Raw genomic sequence first — 14,153 nt, forward strand, 5'->3', positions numbered from 1 at the left:
TTAAAACAAAATTCAACTTTTTTTAAATAAAAATACCACAGCCATGCAAATATACTTTAAAGAACTACATATTACAAAGTCCACTATAGTTCCAAAATCCTAAAATGATAAACTTTATGAGCACATTGATTGACAACAAGAATATAATTACAATATGTAACTTTTTGAGCCTAACAACCCACAAACGCTTATGTCTTGGTGTATAAAGTATGAAAAAATTTTCTGGGGAAAGAAGAAGTGTAGAGTAGCAACTTGCTAAGCACATTAAGATGCAATCTTTCTTGATTTCACCTTCATGTCTTGTCAAACTATCAATACCTGCATTCAACACCTTCACTGTTTGAATACAGATATTTTACCAAGTCCATGATAATTCCAAAATCCTAACATGATAAACTTAATACTTCAAAAAAAATATAACAAAAGACCACATATACAGTCTACAACAATTCCAAAATCCTAACAAATTTTGCGCATATAAGTAATATCCCATACCTTTGACCTTGGAGTAACTGCTTCAAAGGTGAGAAACTTTTGATTACCAAAGTTAGGAGGTTCCAGGATGTTGTATGCCCCCTTAGTTTTGTACCTCTCCTCTGTTGCCTGCAATGGCATATAAAACAAGTATTATTTAGTTTAGGAACAAATTTCATTTTTTGTTTCTTGTGCCCCAAAGGTCTGAATGAAGTGGCTCAATAATTTCCAAATTTTGGACACTGCAATCGAATTTCAATTTTAAAATCTCTTGACAACAGATTATAAAATAGACTAGACCATTACCCGCATCAGCCAAATATTTGTTTCAATAGAAGGTACCACTATTTAAAGGTGCAGCAATATATGTTTAATAAAAATTAGATACCTATGCCTCAAGACAGTCAAATTCTACCATCAGATTGATGTGACGGTGATCCTTCTTGCAAATTCAAAGCTCCTTATAATACAAGTTCAGACAACAAAGGAATGTAAATGTGGCATATTGGGTTTTGGCATACAGGTTCAGATAATTTTAAAAAGTGGTTTAAAACTTTAATCAAGAGAAGCAACACAAAATACCCAAAAGTAAGTACTTTGCCCCATACCACAAAAAGTCAATCCCATAAATACTAGTGAAACATACCTTATAATACAAATCAGTACTTTGCCCCACTTTACACATTTTCACTAGAAAAAAAAGGGCCATAGAATGGATCAATTAGGAAGGAAATCATTAAGAAAAGTAGCTGGATCTGCCAAAACACAACCAAGAAAACACCATAAACAAACTAAAAAACACATAATGCATATCATTTTTAACTAAGAAATTGATAATAAGAGTAGGGAGAGAAAGAAGAGTTAATGGATCTGTACAACAGCATTACAGATAGCATCACACTTAGCCATATCTTTGTTTAACTCCCCCTTAACCCAAAAAAAAGTGTAAGATCAAAAGGCATGTAATATAAAACTTTGCCGTGTATTGTAGCAAATTCATCTAGAGCTTACCCGCATCTATGGCATTACAATTAACACAGTAAATGCACCATAAGCTACTAAAATGTCTCTGAAAATTTTATCCATAATTGATATTACATAATGCTATCTATAATCAATAATCAGTTCAAAGTGTATTTCAGGAATTTATAAAATCAATCTGCAAACAAGACACATGCCCTTATGCTTGGCCGAATTGCTGTCAGCACAATGCATGAAGAACAACTTCCTAATTTACTTCACACATTCAACTTATCCTTACCACCCTGCATGACAAAGTCATAGTCCTTGATGAGTTAGAAGGAAATGTAATATAAGGCTAACATAAAAACTCTAGATGGTGATTCATATAATAACTTTTGTTCAGCATAGGCCTCTGCTATCCTTAAACTCTTTCTAGAACTCCTCTAAACTTCCAAACTGCATTCAATTAGAAATCATACATTCAAGAAATGTTCATAATCAATTACTATAACATACTCTTAGGAATCAAATGACTAAGAAGCATGCAACAAGTAATTGTAGTGAAAAATAAGCATATGAACTGCATTTTCATAGAACCAATAATATATTAGTCACTGCACAGAGAAACAAACATATATTCCTATTCACTCCAATTCCAAGAACCACCAATTGGAGGTGAAATTAACCAAAAGGCTCCTTGTTGTAACATACTAATTATCAAATTAGCTAAACATAAACATAGAATTTTCAAAATTAGCATCAAACTCTCAGATCAAAACCACAAAATCTGCATCAATACTAACTCATATAATACATTTAGAGGCATCAATTTTAAAGAATTCAGAACCTTAGATACCACATTACACAAAAAATAAATCAAAACAGTACAGCATTCACTTTTTTCTTCTTGGGAAACAAACAGAGTTAAAGAGAGAGGACCTGTATACAAACAAAATTAGGATCCACCATGTTAATAATACTTACATCTCTTTCAGTTTTGAAAGTTTTCCAAACATATCACTCAACTGGTTATTCAGTGGATTGTTACCAAGATTTCTGCACCCATCAACAACAACCAAAAAAAGAAAAAGAAAAAAGAAGAAGAGAGAAACAGTGTTGCTAAAAAACTAGAACAGTGAACATTATATCACTCATACTAGAATAATGAAGAAACATGTTATTACACTTCTGCAGCAGACTATACATCATAAATGCTCTCTTTGAAAGAAATACATACTCCAAAAACGAGTTGATGCCTGAATCTTTGTGAGGACTTCTATGGTAGCCTTCCCAGGTTTTTTGATTGGTATCCTTGCACCCATCTTATTTAAGTAATCAGCAATTTCCTTTGGTAAGTGGCCTTGAAAGACTTACCATTTAAGAGAGACATTTTTACAAAGATGAAAACTAAAGGATTGCAATCTACAAAAATGATCAGACCCTGCCAAGCAGTTTCAGACTCATTGCAATGCTTTGCAAGTAAGATTCAGACATAAAGCTACACAAGTTTCCGTCCGTATTCTACTGAAACTACAAGATTCACAACAAGAACACATTTATTCCAATATCGAGTGGACAATAGAATGCTACCATCAGAGATCGATTCTTCAATAACAAACTATTCAAAGTTTTAATTCTTGTATTATATTTGTTCCTCTTTAATTTTCCTTGAATTTGCTAGGGTAAAATTGTTGCTCTTTTTGAAATCAAAGGCTACAGACATTAACCACCAAGCTTCCACATAAGCACGAAATTTTCATTCATTTTCTCAGTAAACAAACATAGAAAAAGAGAAAAGTTACCTTGAGCAAAGTGAGTTCCCCCAAATTCATTGGCTCCACAGTGTAATTAACAGATGCAGAATTCACACAAAATTTTCTCAAATGTAATTAACAAATCTATTGAATTCACACAAAATTTTCTCAATTAAACCAGCAAATCAATAAATTAATCCACTAACAATTAGTAATAGGAAATGTAATTTCGTTCAAAAAAATTTCTCAAGAAACAAACAAAGAGATAAATAGATTAGAGAGACCTGCAATCTGATGAAGAAGTGGCGGAGCTGAGATCGCCGGCAACCGCGCCTCTGCTAGTCGTTGGGGATGAGATCGCCAGTGAGATCATCGTCGAAGCTGATTGTCAACCACCGGGCCTCAGCTTTTTGAGTTTTTTCAGAGAGAGAGAGAGAGAGAGGGGCAAGCTAAAAATCAACAAAAATGAGTTTTCTCACTGAACGAAAACTCATTTTTATGCTTTGATTTTGAGCTTTGGCCTTTATTTCGAGGGTGAAATATTTGGGGACAATTATTTTGGGGGTTGTGTAGAAGTTGCGTCGAAAAATGTAATATTTGGAGCTCAATCTCGCAAGAGAGAGCTATAACTGGGCTGCCAGTTTTTATAGCAGGTGGAATGGTTTACTTCAAGGGACAAATGTTTGTTTCCACGATTTTCAGGAAACCCTCAAAATAATTGCGTCGAAACATGTCAGGTTTGTTGTAGTGCAAGAAGCTCTTCATCCCTAGAAAACAGTCCAAAGGTGGTGGATGGAATGCCGCCATTTTCATCATTTGTAAGCCAAGATAATCAATTTAATTCCTCCTCTTAATTAAGTAGCTACTCTCAGAACTTCATTTTATATGCTTAAAACTTGGTTATTGATTCTCGGCGGAAAGCACATTTTCGCCCTTACATTTTCAGGTGATTTTCGCATGTCACATTTTCGACCATAACTTTCTTTTTTTTATTTTATCTGATAGTTTAGCATGTCAACAATAGAGACATTTGAATATGATAAAACAATTATACACACTATAATTGACCCGTATGTCTTTCTCAATTGCACCTGCAACGCTAGACAATCCAAGATCAAGTTTCAACCCATCAGAATGATTTTGGTTAGCACAACACAGATCACAGGCACTCAATTGTCCATGACCTAGGGCAATGTCGAATTTCTCCGCTAAAAATTCATAACTTGGGCATTCATTTTGAGGCAACAAGATAATCTTATTTGGGTCACCACTTAAAGGCGGATCAGCCCGAAATTTCCTCTTATTCCTACTCCATTTTTCTTGTATAGAAATTGAAAAAGACACTTAACAATAAGCTTTAGCAACCATTGATGCCATTTTCAGCTGCACAAAATAATATCTTTCAATACATTGATCAAGCCAATCTATCATCATCTATCTATCAATCCTCAATGAGTCAATGCAACACTAAAACACTGATTAACCAACACTATCGAACCCATTGAAAAAAAAATAAAACATTAAAATTAACATTAGTATCAGAGATTCATAATCCCAAGTCATAAGATCAGCTTCTCATTATCTCATAACAAAAATACAAAAAATCGACAACTAAAACAGATTGACCATTACATGCAGCACGTACAAGAAAACATAACTATGAATCCCAGTATCAAGAAAAAAACAATAATGAAGATTCTGCAACCAAAAAAAAAAAAATCCAAAATTAGTTCTTCCTAGAAACCAAAAAATATTCAATCATCAATGCATTTACAGACATACACAGTTGCGAAAAATATCAAAATTCAAAGAAAGATTATACAATAATTAAAACAGAGATCACACTAGTCATGGTCATCAAGTCTGGATTAACAGAAAGTTCACGCATAGAGAAAAACAATCTCAATCCTTCCAAACACTCTCCATTCTCAAAATACCCTGAAATCATTGCATTCCATGATATCCTATCTCTCCTTGGCATTCTATCAAACACTAACCGTGCACTTTGAACATCACCACATTTCACATACATGGTAATCAATGCATTCACCACATCCACATCTGACTCAAACCCAAATCTTAACACATGCACATGAACTTCCCTTCCCCTAACCAAGTTCGGTACACCACCATAAGTCCTCAAAACACAAGGAAAAGTATACACATCAGGCTTAATACCAACCCACAACATCCTATGATACAAATTCGATGCCTCGTCAAAAAACCCTGCTTTTGCATACCTACCCACCAACACATTCCAAGAAAACACATCCCTCTCCTCCATCTTCCTAAACACATACCAAGCATTACCCAGATCACCAAACCTCACAAACATACTCAACAAAGCATTACCAATGCTTACCGAAAAGATAAAATTAGAAGATGTAAACTGTTTGGTAACAGGGAAACAAAGGAAAGCACAAGAAGGCTTTTGAGTAACTAAAGAGAGGAACCAAATCCAAGATTCGAAGCTTACCGAGGAGTGCTAGAGTGACCGGAAAGAGATAACGTGAATATTCCAGCGAACAACTCAGAAATCTGCTGAAGCTTTGAAGAGTTTTAATGTGTCCGAAGCTTTAAAGTTGCTGAAGTCGTTAGGGTTCCGACTAATACGTGATTGGAGGCCAAGAAAATGAGGGAAAATGAAAACTCTCTTGAAACCCTGAAACGTCTAAGACTCTTGAGGGCTGGGTTTCTTTTCTTCTTCTTTTTTCTTTTTTTTTTTTCTTTTTTGTGGGAAGGGCTGGGTTGAATTTGGGTGTATTGTTTTTGGGTTAAATGGGTTTCAATGGGTTTTTAGTTTAAACCTAATAATTATTGGGTCTAATTGGGTTGATGCCTATTTAACCCAACTTTAGGTCTAATTAGAGTGGGTGAGTTTGAGTGAACAAATGAGTTTGAGCTTACTTTGCTACCCTTAGCTGTCAACAACAAAATTAATAATAGTGACAAAAAAAAGATTGAACCACGAGCTAAAGTTGGCACCATTTACTAAAAGATTTAGAAAATGAAGTACTAGAACAGATATTCGCCTTTTGATGTTGTCAACTTGTCATCCACATTTCAACTAACTAAATGAATCCTTTCAAAAGAACAACAGGAGACTATATAGAGGATCCAAATACATAGAAAGCCTAAAAAAATTTCATAACTCAAAAAGGAAGCACACAAGAATCATGATTTTGAGTCGAAATAAAAATCATAAGAACCGAGGCTAGTTAGGAACCAAAAAAAAACCACAATCAGATTTTTTTTAGGTTTGAATCTAATCCAATCAACACCCATGAAAATACCAAAAAACAGCAAAATCCATACCAAATTAACAAAATCCATACCAATATGAACTGATTGATATCCAAAAAATAACCCAAAACAATCAAAATTTTGAAACCCAAAGTTTGGGAAAATAACTAATCAAACAATAAACACAAATCATAAAAGAACAAACCTTGACCAATGGGATGGAGCTCCAGTGCGGTGGCTCCAGCTCCTGACCGACGTGTGCAACGGCTCTAGCGGTTGGGTGGAGTTCCAATGGTATGAGGAGAGGAGGAGTTGGAAAGGGTTTAAGTGTTGGAGCTATTTAGTTCTTCAAGTGTTTTACATATTTGAGGATTGATAACACCTTAAAATATATATTTGTTATATATTTATATGGGCGTTATCTCCTTATTACTATGCTTAAATTGTATAATTAAGCCATGATTTGCATTAGTCCCTATTATTTATCTTTACATAATTTCTTGAATAAGATGCTATTCATTGTGTGTAATTTTCTACTTTCAGGAAATCATGTGAGAAATATGAGTTTACAGGAATTTGTGAGAGAATGGAGGCCAAACTAAAATTAAAGTGGAGCTAAAGGACCATGCTTAAACATCTAAGGAGGAGCAGCTGGAGTGCTTGGATCGTCTACCATGATTGGAAGCTTCAAATAAGGAAAGAAATCAAAGAGGCGGAATCTGAAAAGGAAAAATCTGATTTGAGCACTGATCAGTATTTTGGGTGTATATCTCTCCTCAAAAATCCAATTGACACAAGACCAGATGGGTTGGAACCGTGACTTAAATATCTACAACTTTCTAGTTTTGAGTTTTTCAAAATTCTCAATTTTTGAAGGCCAAAATTAACTCACAATTTACTTCTTTAAACCTGGACGGAAATTAAAATAGTAAAAGTTATATTTTTCTTTGGACACTTAGACATTAGGGTTTTGAAAGGAGGATGTGAGAACGAATTTTGGGCAGAGAAAAACTTGTATTTTTCTTTCCCTAATGGCAGCCTAAACTCTTTGCTAGGGCTAGGGGTTATGTTTCTTCTATACGGTATGAATATTCAATGTGATTCTTTTTAGGATTTTATCCACGACATATTTAATTGTTCAATTAGATTTCTTTTGATGTATTAGTTCTTCCATGCATTCAATAAGTTCAATCATGTTTTTCTTATTGTTTAGATGAATTTCTAATAGTTTCAAATAGAAATCAGGTTTTAAAGTGAATGGGCTTTTCTAAAAACTTTTCTAACCACATTATTAATCAAGGTTATCATGCGTTCTTGAATTATCTCAGTTCAACCGAATCATAAGTATTTAATTATAGAAGAACAATCAATTATGTAATATATAATTTCTTAGATCATAAAGAATTTCATATTGATATAGGAAAACACCCCGATGCCCTAATATTTACATTATTGATTTAAATTAGTTTTTATTATTATTCTTGTTAACAATCACCAAGCAAAAGTATTTTTCTTCTTCACCCAAATTACTATTTAATTATATTGTCTTTGAATCTATCCTGCTCCTTGTGGTTCGACCTCGGTACTCCAAGAATTATATTACTACGATCTCCTGCACTTGGGAGTGAGCAAGCAAGGATTTTGGTTTAATTGAGTTATAATTGTGTGCACTAGAGTGTGTTGGTTTTTTAATAAAAATATGACATGTCATTCATTTATTGGTGGCGTAAAAAAGGCTCTTTATGCCAACTCCTCACCGAAGGTTCTCTCATGTCTAAAATACTATTTAGCTTAAAAAAAAAAAAAAAAAATCCTCTGCAATATATTATACGGAGTAGAAATTAACATTATACAAACATGGACATTTATTGTGATTGTGGATCTTACATAAAAGATAGAAACCCTTATAAAATTCCGAGTAAATAATATGTTTAGTCTCTAAAATGGAAAAAGTTTAAATTAAAATCAATTTGAAAGAAAATTCTTCCAACTCACTATATGGCAATTGATAAAACCTTCTAGGCTTCTACTATATGGCCTTATCAATCACCACATAATAGATTAGAACTTAAAGGATATTACTCCAAACTAATTTGGAGAAAAACTATTTCCTAAAATAAAATAGCAACAAGTTGGGCAGCCTACAAGAAACAAGGCCGGTAGTTTGGACTTCTAGTAATCGAACCTTTATCTAGAGTTGCTACCCACGCAGGTAGATTTGGGCCATCGTTGGTTTATACTGACTTTCGGCTTCTACATTCATTTCAAACAACAGATTGCTTAAGTTTCCAAGTTGGGCTGGCCACAAGAAACAAGGCCCGCAGTAACTCCAGTACCAAAACCTTTATCTAAAGTTGCTACCCACTCTGGGGGATTTGGGCCGTTGTAAATTAACACGTACTCTACATTCATTTCAAACAGCAAATTAACAATTTCTAACTAAAAAAGAAAAAGCAGTAAATTAACAGTGGTGCTTCTTTGTCAATGTGACTTTGTCAACAATCTGTCTTAAGGTCCAAAATTTTGTTGCACAAGTACAACACAATTATGCAATTAAATGTGCTGCTGGTAACAAGCACGCAATAATTAGTTTTTTTGTTATTACTTTTATATTGGTGTTAAGGCAAGCACCACCTAATATTATCAAATAGTTTGATTAGGAAGTGGAGAAAAGTATGGCCAATTGAAGAAAGGGTCAAAGCAAGAATTATAGGGAAGACGTATTACTAGGAAAGGTTTACAAATAGGACCAGGCCTATGTATAGATTACGGCACCCATGGCCCATCCTTATTTTTCTCATAATATATATAAAGGATAAATTACAAATAACACTCTTAAAATTTGAGAGTGTTTAAATTTTATACCCTGAAGTTTGAGAGTGTTTGAATTTTACATCCTAACATTTTAAAATTTAGATTTTAACCCTTAAATTTTAGAGGTGCTTGGGTTTTATTCCCTAAAGTTTGGAAATGTTTGGATTTTACACCATAAAATTTCAGTTTTTGAAATGTAAAATTCAAATACTTCCAAATTTCAGGATATAAAATCCAAATTCTGAAATGTAAGGATGTAAAATTCAAACACCCAAAACTTCAGAGAATAAAATTCAAGTTTCGAAACTTCATAGTGTAAAATCTAACCATCTCCAAACTTTTGGGTGTAATTTGTAATTTACCCTATATATAATTATCCAACACTAGTTTAAAGCTTCAACCCAAAGATTATACTCTCCCTAGATTTTTTTTTTTTTTTTTTTCCAAATTACACCCAAAAGTCATGGTTAATCCCTCAATAATTTAGTTAGCCCAAAGAGACTAAAATAAATAAATAACTAACTAGTTGACCTAAGTATATATGAGAGTGAAACTGTGGAAGATGAGAACTATATTGTGGATCTTTTTAGTAATATTTCTATTTTCTTGACATTGTTGGTGTTTTTATTTTTTATTTTTGAAAATTTATGGATCTAAAAATGAAAAAAAATTCCTTTCCCAAAATACCATTGCTAAGTGCTAATTGTTAACATTAAAATTATGGAAACTAATGAATTAGGCATCAAATCTACAAAGGAGTTAGACAACTACCTTAACATTCCCCATTCTAATCCAAAGAAGAGACATGAGGGTGTATGATTTTATGGTTAAGAAGATTCAAAGGAAGCTTTGTGGATGAAGATCTTAGCTTTTTTCACTTGCAAACAGAGAATCACAATTCTTGTTTCTACAACCACGGCTATCCCTGTTCACATATCATACAGACCTCCTATCCAGAACATGCATCTAGGTTGAGCCGTATTTTTGTGTGGGGTTTCTCAATCCAAAAGCATAAAAATACATCTTCTTAACTGAGATATACTAATTATACCCAACCAAAATACACTAGGTGGTTGAGTTTGAAAAGAGCACTAAATGAAACCCCAATCCCTATTCTCGTGCACTGCTCACAGTTTGTCCCTTTGTAGACTCGATTGAGCCTCTATGGCCAATTACCTTCAACTATATCATCCCCCCAACTTCATTAAGAATTAATAAAATCTGAAGGATTGGAGCTTCATGTGTGGTGTAGTATGTCTGACCAATTGATCTCAACCCATACAAATTACAATGTGGGCAGAAATTCTTCAACTATATATGTGGTGGGATCCAGGGGCGAAGCTATAGCAAGGCTTCCCCACCACCCCCCCCCCCCCAAAACCAAAAATTAAAAAACCCACAAAACCAAAAATTTAAAAAAAAAATGATTATATATTATGTATAAGTATTATTGTCAATTGGTCTAGTAGTTATAAAGACAAGATAGTTTTAGTTTTCTCTAATTCAATTTTTCATGCATGTTTAATATCAAACTATACATCTTTTGTATATTTGTTGGAGTTTAAAAGATGATAAGTTCCCCTAAAAAATTATCTTGCGAATATACATGTGAAAGTTGTTAATTTTGTATACAATATATTTTTAAATTATGACATACTGTAGTATCAAAATATTAATGTTTATATTTGTGTATGTGCATTTACGCACGTGTGTGATGAATTATCTTGACTCGAAACTAATATATTAGTACCACAATTTGACCCCCCAAACAAAAAAATCTTAGCTCCGCTCCTAATGGGATCATCATAGCCCAGTAGTCCATGCATAAAATGTGTATATTCTTAAAAAATGTGGACATTGGCCTGAAAGTGCGAAACAATAAATTTTTTTTCATTGTTAGATTAAATGATTGAATTCATTGATTCTTACGGTTTAAGTTTTTTAGACAAGTAATTTATCAATTCAAACCCTTCACTGAGAAGAGCAAGCAGCGCTGGACCTCCCATGTTAAGTTCCGTTTGTCTCGGAAGAAATGAAATTGGCTTCAAGGTTGAAACCATATATTGGTCCTCATTGACCATTACTAACGCAGATTGCAGACCAAAAAACCAATGTTGATACGTTTATCAGTATCGAACTGTTTAGGATACGTATATAGGCAAGACTCAAGAGGTTGTGCTGGCTTGAGCTCCCTTTTTTTTTTCTTTACCTTTTCAACTTTTTCTATTTTGGTTATTTCCTCTCTGCCTACCAAACATTAATGAAGTGAAGTCTCCCTAATTTCTAGTGGTACATTTGTACCGTCAAATGGTGCAAAGAATTGGACAAATTACGAATCTTCTTGGCAGCACCCATTGGAAGTGTCCGAATTACCATATTCACATTCTCAAAAGCACTTGTCGAGGCAAAAAGACACTGAAACTTCGATGAAATTTATAGATCAAAAATTATGATTCGAGCGCCCGAAAAACAATAGAAATATTCTATATAGTCATAGATCTGGTCGATAAACACAACTAGAAGTGGTAACAAGTTGTGTCCACGTATGCACAAATGTTCGATTTGGCAAGAAATTGCTTTTGGATTAACACGAATGTCTTTTGTGTTGAAATTAATGAATGTCCTGCGAATGAACTTCGATGCACTTTCCAATTCCTACTAGATTACAGTGCAAGATCAGGACGCCTTGACTCTTTGTGAGACATCAACCACTTCTTTACACTGTATGGCCTAAGATATAAACAAAATGCAAATCAAAACAAATATCCAACAAATCCCATTACCCAAAAATAAAAGATAAAAATATCAGTACCAAGTTCATCTTTTGTGGAGTGAATTCAATATGTAAAGAGGTCAATTAAACAGTAATTGAATTCTGCTTTTGCAGAATGATTTTTTGGCATTGATCAACAGTACTGGGTATCAAATTCATGACACAGTGGAGCAGAATAGATCAATAGAGACAATAATGTAGAGGAGCACGTTGCGACGTGACAATATATAAATATAGAGCAGCAGATTCTGCTCTGCCATGAAACATTTTTCACGTGGCAAAATAAATAAATAAAAGTATAATAACCTTTTTTTTAAGGGTCTCCCAATCTTCAAAATAAGCTTTTTCTCTTAAAAAAAAAATTACAACAATGCACATAAATTTTAAAGACCATATATTACTAAATCTGTATTATACTAAAACACAAATATTAAAACAAAATTCAACTTTTTTAAAAAAAAAATACCACAGCCATGCAAATATACTTTAAAGAACTACATATTACAAAGTCCACTATAGTTCCAAAATCCTAAAATGATAAACTCTATGAGCACATTGATTGACAACAAGAATATAATTACAATATGTAACTTTTTGAGCCTAATAACCCACTATCGCTACGTCTTGGTGTATAAAGTATGAAAAAAATTTCTGGGGAAAGAAGAAGTGTAGAGTAGCAACTTGCTAAGCACATTAAGATGCAATCTTTCTTGATTTCACCTTCATGTCTTGTCAAACTATCAATACCTGCATTCAACACCTTCACTGTTTGAATACAGATATTTTACCAAGTCCATGATAATTCCTAAATCCTAACATGATAAACTTAATACTTCAAAAAATATATAACAAAAGACCACATATACAGTCTACAACAGTTCCAAAATCCTAACAAATTTTGCACATATAAGTAATATCCCATACCTTTGACCTTGGAGTAACTGCTTCAAAGGGGAGAAACTTTTGATTACCAAAGTTAGGAGGTTCCGGGATGATGTATGCACCCTTAGTTTTGTACCTCTCCTCTGTTGCCTGCAATGGCATATAAAACAAGTATTATTTAGTTTAGGAACAAATTTCATTTTTTGTTTCTTGTGCCCCAAAGGTCTGAATGAAGTGGCTCAATAATTTCCAAATTTTGGACACTGCAATTGAATTTCAACTTTAAAATCTCTTGACAACAGATTATAAAATAGACTAGACCATTACCCGCATTAGCCAAATATTTCTTTCCATAGAAGGTACCACTATTTAAAGGTGCAGCAATATATGTTAATAAAAATTAGATACCTATGCCTCAAGACAATCAAAGTCTACCATCAGATTGATGTGACAGTGATCGGTTCTTGCAAATTCAAAGCTCCTTATAATACAAGTTTAGACAACAAAGGAATGTAAATGTGGCATATTGGGTTTTGGCATACAGGTTCAGATAATTTTAAAAAGTGGTTTAAAACTTAATCAAGAGAAGCAACACAAAATACCCAAAAGTAAGTACTTTGCCCCATACCACAAAAAGTTAGTCCCATAAATACCAGTGAAACATATCTTATAACACAAATCAGTACTTTGCCCCACTTTACACATTTTCACTAGGAAAAAAGGGCCATAGAATGGATCAATTAGGAAGGAAATCATTAAGAAAAGTAGCTGGATCTGCCAAAACACAACCAAGAAAACACCATAAACAAACTAAAAAACACATAATGCATATCGTTTTTAACTTAATGGATCTGTACAACAGCATTACAAATAGCATCACACTTAGCCATATCTTTGTTTAACTCCCCCTTAACCCAAAAAAAAGTGTAAGATCAAAAGGCATGTAATATAAAACTTTGTCGTGTACTGTAGCAAATTCATCTAGAGCTTACCTGCATCTATGGCATTACAATTAACACAGTAAATGCACCATAAGCTACTAAAATGTCTCTGAAAATTTTATCCATAATGGATATTACATAATGCTATCTATAATCAATAATCAGTTCAAAGTGTATTTCAGGAATTTACAAAATTAATTTGCAAACAAGACACATGCCCTTATGCTTGGCCGAAATGCTGTCAACACAATGCATGAAGAACAGCTTCCTAATTTACTTCACACATTCAACTTATCCTTACCACCCTGC

General features: G+C 33.5%; 2 long non-coding RNA genes across 13 annotated transcripts; both read right to left on the minus strand.

The window, feature by feature from the left end:
• Positions 1-6,173, minus strand: LOC111998408 (uncharacterized). 12 transcript variants are annotated; one of them, XR_010631604.1, is made up of 5 exons: positions 5,668-6,172; positions 1,121-4,889; positions 863-934; positions 496-603; positions 1-318 (listed from the first exon to the last, which is right to left on the minus strand). It is a non-coding gene; the product is annotated as an uncharacterized LOC111998408 (long non-coding RNA). The 12 variants fall into 12 exon arrangements; XR_010631602.1 differs by having other exon boundaries at positions 496-1,893; positions 2,422-2,493; positions 2,675-4,889; positions 5,668-6,170; XR_010631601.1 differs by having other exon boundaries at positions 496-2,797; positions 3,240-4,889; positions 5,668-6,173.
• A 6,278-nt stretch (positions 6,174-12,451) lies between these two features.
• Positions 12,452-14,147, minus strand: LOC111998433 (uncharacterized). The gene is made up of 2 exons (XR_002881476.2): positions 12,946-14,147; positions 12,452-12,768 (listed from the first exon to the last, which is right to left on the minus strand). It is a non-coding gene; the product is annotated as an uncharacterized LOC111998433 (long non-coding RNA).
• Positions 14,148-14,153: the final 6 nt, after the last annotated feature.

Source organism: Quercus suber, unplaced genomic scaffold (assembly GCF_002906115.3).
Source record: "Quercus suber isolate HL8 unplaced genomic scaffold, Cork oak 2.0 scaffold_226, whole genome shotgun sequence".
Lineage (NCBI taxonomy): Eukaryota > Viridiplantae > Streptophyta > Magnoliopsida > Fagales > Fagaceae > Quercus > Quercus suber.